Consider the following 6,000-nt stretch of genomic DNA (forward strand, 5'->3'; position numbering starts at 1 on the left):
TCCTGTATGAGGGTCAAGCGGCTACCGGCCATCTCCTTGTTACCTTCAGAGCAGGCCGTCTCTTGTAGGAGGGTCGAGCGGCTACAGGCCATCTCTTGAGGAGCACCTTCAGAGTGGCTACCGGCCATCTCCTCATTACCTCCAGAGCGGCTGCAGGCCATCTCCTGTAGGAGGGTCGAGCAGCTACTGGCTGTCTCATTTAGGGCACCTTCAGAGCAGCTTCCGGCCGTCTCCTGATGAAGGCGGGAGCGGCTATCGACTGTCTCCTTGTTACCTGCAGAGTGGCTGCAGGCCATCTCCTGTAGGAGGGTTAAGCGGCTACCGGCCATCTCAGGGGTGCTGACTGGAGCTAGAGTAATAGCTCCACCCGTGGTTGTTGGTGGTCGGCTCAGCTGGAAGGTAGTCTTGTATTCCTGCTATGGTGGCGGTGGACGAGCTCTGGGTCATAGAGGCGTGCTGCCCGGGGGGAGAGGACTTATGTCCCTGTCGCCCAGAGTCCAGGCACACTGTATATGCTCCTCTGTGGACTCCTTCTGGGGATGTTGGGTTGCCCTCGGTGATACTATGCTATATTTTACCACCGTCTCTTGGAAAAAAATCATGTCCCTGTGACTGGAGGTGGTAAACTTTGGTGTCATACGTGTGGTAGACTGGCTGTAGGTGTTCACGTTGAATTCTATGTTCTTCACGAGCATCATTCTCACGTTGCTGCTTGTGACTAAACCGTGAGAGCACGTACTCCATTATTTGTTCGGGGTCTGTAAGCCCCATATCTTTGGCTTCCTGTACATATATATTAGTAGCCATAATGCTAACTCAACTAAGGCTGAGTAGACTAAAGACTGAGTACTGACTTCTATTTTGCAGAGAAATGCTAATAATCAAGAGTAAAGAATATAGTTTATCTAACTAAACTGGTAAAAAATGAAAATTAAAAAAAAAAAATGACTGGAAAAACTAAGTAAAATTAATAGAAATGAATCAATAACCACTTGTAAGATAGTGCCAATAGACTTTAACGATAAATACCTACGTGAGAGTGAGTTAGTACTCTATTATCTCATTAATAAATTTAGAGCTAGGAGTTAATATCCTGGCGAGGTTGCCAGATCTCACGTGGGGGATGCTAATTTATGAATTAAGAATGCTAGATGTTACTTGAAAATAGAGACAAGGAACTGACTTGTGATGATCAAGTAGTAAGGTTTACTTTATGCCGGCTTACTTCGCAGATTCTCTAAAGACGAGAATTTATAAACTTTCTCAACAGTACACAGCAGACACTAATTACTCATGCATGCTGTTTGTTAGTACTGTTAGCCTCTTGAGAAAGTGACTCCACTCCTGACAATCAATAACTAATACTAATAATAACAAACAGGTTCTTGTCGATGCTTAACTCCTGGCTGGCACAACGGATTTAAGTTTGATACAAAAGAACTGGCTTAAGTACCAGTTATGAATAAAGTAACGAGTTTGTGCAAACTAGGAGCAGCAACTAAAATAAACTTAATGTGGAGGAAAAAAAACATGAGTTTAATTACATTAACCTCTAAGAAAAGTACTGTACATTTATTGATTACAATGTAATAAATTTACGTTACATGAATCTCAAAAATGAATTCAAAATAACAAGGAGAATATACTCACTCTTTCATTCAAAAGCTAAACACACCTAAGCCTAGAAAAACGAACAGAAATACTGGTCAGTGGAGGGGAGCCTAACAAGTAGTCTGGGCACCCGTAATGAACATCAAAACGCTGCTATTCGCTAAGCCTACCTCGCCAATTCACCGTCTAGGTGGGGATTCAGGAACTTGCTGTACAACAGAGGCGCTGCTATACGCTGGGCACAAACGGTCCTACCCTCGAGTCGACTCAAAGCTGACTGACTTCAAACTATGAAAAGGGGCGAGAGATGGCCGTGTTCACCGGAAGTAGGGCGTGGCCTAACTTCAACGGTCAACGGAAAGAAGGTGAACGATATAGGCTCACAATAGATCACTCAGTGAAAGCACTAATGTCGTGGATAATGATCACTTGTGAAACAGTGAGAAATGTTCTTAAAACCATCCCGATTGGAGTGAATACGAGGACGGTTGAACTGAGTGATGCCCAGTGAGAATTCCACTAGAGTTTGTGGTTTTCTCACTAAAGTACAATGTCACGAATTTATAAATACGCTCGAGCAAATTCGTGACAGGAGGAAGGAGGGATGCTGGAGAGAAGGAGGGGAGAGATATGGAAGGAAGAATGAGATATGGAGAAGAAAATAAAAAGAATGAATATGGGAAGTCTAGAAAAAAAAATATAGGAAGGAGGGAAAGAAGGAAGGAAAGAAGGATGGGAAATGAAAGCAGGAAGGAAGAAAATAATATAGAGAAAAGGAAGGAAAGAAGAACGGAAGGAAGGATGGATGGAAGGAAGGAAGGAAGGAAGGAAGACAGAAAGAAAGGAAGAAGGAAAAGGGGTGCAGAAAAAAGAAAACATGGGTAGATGGAAGGAAAGTAAGAAAGGAGGAAGGAAGGAAGAAAGGATGAAGTCAATAAAGGGGAAAAAAATAAACAATATGAAAGGAAAGAAGGAATATGAAGATAAGGAAGGACGGAAGGAAAAATAAAGAAGAACTGAGGTAATGCTTAGATAATGACGGAATAAGGATGGAAGTATTGTGGAGAGGAGGAAAGAATGTGGAGGGAGGGAAGGAAGGAATATAGAAGGAAGCACTTGGAGCAGAAGGAAGGGTGGGAAGGGTAAGAAAGGAAGCAAGCAAGCAAGCAAGGCTTATGTTGGGAAGGAAGTCATAATGGGCAGAATAAAGTCTCTCTCTCTCTCTCTCTCTCTCTCTCTCTCTCTCCGTGCCAGTTCCATTCTCCATACACAATTGCTCAAGCCCCCTCGGTGTCAGTATTTTATCCCATCACTTCTTAACCTCTCTGTTATCAAATTTTCACCACTGCCCTATTAATTTCTCCAGCTTTACCCTCTCATGGTAGGGATAACTCAAGCATTCTTCTTTCTGCTGACACCCGACGATGTTATTCAGCTGAGAGAGAGAGAGAGAGAGAGTCATAGTATTAGGAGGGTTGATACTGTGATCATTACCTGCCATGACCTTCTGTCTGTCTGTCTGTCTGTCTCTGTCTGTCTGTCTGTCTGTCTGTCTCTCTCTCTCTCTCTCTCTCTCTCTCTCTCTCTCTCTCCAGTGTTTTTCAACAATTTTTCCTCATGCACCCAGATACACACACAGCACTCTTCTCTCTCTCTCTCTCTCTCTCTAGCATTATATTTTCGGTCAGCACCCGTATCAGCCATTAGCCAGTCATAACAAAAATAGAGCTAAGGCTTGCTATCTAAACGTGGCAGCGTCCGGATTGATTCTATTGGATACGTTTGTGTGAAGCAACAGATCGAGATGAATATTTTTGGTGTATCCGATAAAGCCAGGATTCCGGGGGCTTGAATGATGAGCGAATGGAAGCGTGGCCCATTGGACTGGGCAAATTTGGGCTGTCTGGACATTGCTACTCCCTACCCTGCCCTAGGATGGGAAAGGAGGTCCGGATGATGATGGCGATGATAATAATAATACAACAATAATAACGCCAATATCATCACATCATCATCATCATCACCAAAACATTAAAACGACCACAAACTCAAACCACCATCACATGCACCCCTCTCAAGCAATCCCACATCATCTCAGAATGTAAGAGAAATTTCCCCAAAACTAGTGACATTTTCCCCACTATTTCCTAGTCACTGAGCGTAAAATCTTGGAGGAGTGCAAGGAGCAATTTTCATTTTACGTTTCCACTGTCGTCTTAGTAAATTTCGTAGGAAAGGTGTAAGTGTGCTTACATCTCCCACGGTCTTCCTTCTCCTTTATATAGTTTCAGTTGTCTGCTTATGAGGGAAAGACAAGCGTCTATTGTCACTTCATATTTCTCTTTTTTCTCTCTCTTTTTTTCTGGTTATTTTGTGTATTCATTTATTTTCTTGGAGGAAATAATCGACTGAGGTTGTAGGCTTTGGTTCCTGATTTCTCTCTCTCTCTCTCTCTCTCTCTTTCTCTCTCTCTCTCTCTCTCTCTCTCTCTCTCTCTCTCTCACCCCAACCCACACCTTCATTCCACCACCTAGGGAGGCTTACAAACTTACCTTTTTCGCATAATTATAAGGCCACGCACGGCATCTTTTACCTGTTCACATGGCAAGGATGTCCTCGATCAAGGAAGATGTGTTGCCTATGATGTATTGCTTAAGATCTTTATTTTCCCCCGTATTTCTTGAGATGAGAAAGTCGGCGTGGTTTTCTTCTGAAGTTTTAATTGGATAGGGCTGCGTATGGATAGGAATATTTGTGCGTGTGGATAGGGGTTGTGTGGATAGGGGTTGTGTGGATAGGGGTTGTGTGGATGGGGGTTGTGTGGATGGGGGTTGTGTGGATAGGGGTTGTGTGGATGAGGGTTGTGTGGATGAGGGTTGTGTGGATGAGGGTTGTGTGGATGAGAGTTGTGTGGATAGGGGTTGTGTGTGTGTGTGTGTGTGTGTGTGTGTGTGTGTGTGTGTGTGTGTGTGTGTGTGTTGAATAAGGAGAGTTTTTCATCATCATCACTTTAACCTGCCCCATCCCGACCACTTTTCCACCACTGACTCCCCCCAATCCCGACCATTTTTGGAAAATATTTTTTTGGCTCAAACCTCCGCTTTTCGTGAGAATCATCGAAATTTCATAGAGAAATCGCTCACCTGAGGTTTAAAATACTCGATCCAGGTACCAGTACCTCCTTACATTACTGGGTTTTCTAACAGGCTGGCACCAAAGAAAACGAGTTCTGTGAGAGGGAAACTATTTCACACCACTCATAAACGGTATTTATTTATTCACTTGGTACGAATTTATATGTAGTACGACAGTATATTGGTTTTCAAGCAGTAATATAGGCATTATAAGCATTGTTTCACTCACTGACTCATCACCATACCTTTTTTTTTTTTTTGCCACATTACCTGATCATCATTTCTGACTGTTTCTTCCTCTAATGCTATGTAAAGTTTGTCCTCCACATTGTCATCGATTGGGGAATCACTCTGGCCCTGAATTTCGTACCGTGGCATGACATGGCTTTACTGGCCAGTCACTGACAACAGGTGAATTGCTGAGACAGTGGCATGCAGAGGGGGGGGGGAGGTCATGATGGGTAAGGCATTGTTCCTGCCTGGCATCTTGTAGAGGAAGGTGTTCCGTGTATACGTACCAAAAATCAGTCACGAAAATTGAAAATTGTGCAAATTAGGGACCTCGCAATTGATTCGCGTTTATGTACATCTACGGGATTGGCAGTGACAAAACGTGTGGACATTAATTCACGTCGACGGGACGCCGCGGGTTAATTCTGACAGAGAAGGAGGTAGACAGAATGCAGGGAAAAACTATTAAAAATCATAAAACCAGGGAAACTATCAACTGAGTACCTTGCAAAACAGATCACGCATTCAGTCTCTCAGTTTTGAAGTAAATTTCTATTACATCTTCCTTTTATACATTGGTTTCGATTTTGAGATAATGGCTTTAACACGTTAGCATTCCGTGACTATTTTGGAAAGGGACTGGTTTGCACACATGTAGAGACAGACAGACAGACAGACAGACAGACAGACAAACACACACACACACACACACACACACACACACACACACACACACACACACACACACACACACTTCACACCTCCATTTATCCATCCATGCAACCATTCATCCATCCCCTTCCCCCACTTTTTCCAAACACTCTCCCAACTCCCATACTCAACATAGAAATGGACCTCACTGCATCAGTCCTTTACAATTATCACACACACACACACACACACACACACACACACACACACACACACACACACACACACACACCTCGATTCTTGGCCTTATCATAGCTCTAGGCACACTTGGCACGCTTCTCTCGCATCGTCAACGAAGGACAAAAGGATTCGG

The sequence above is a fragment of the Coenobita brevimanus genome, chromosome 104 (assembly GCF_032717465.1).
Source record: "Coenobita brevimanus isolate Jiangsu-jjx chromosome 104, ASM3271746v2, whole genome shotgun sequence".
In the NCBI taxonomy this organism is placed as follows: domain Eukaryota; kingdom Metazoa; phylum Arthropoda; class Malacostraca; order Decapoda; family Coenobitidae; genus Coenobita; species Coenobita brevimanus.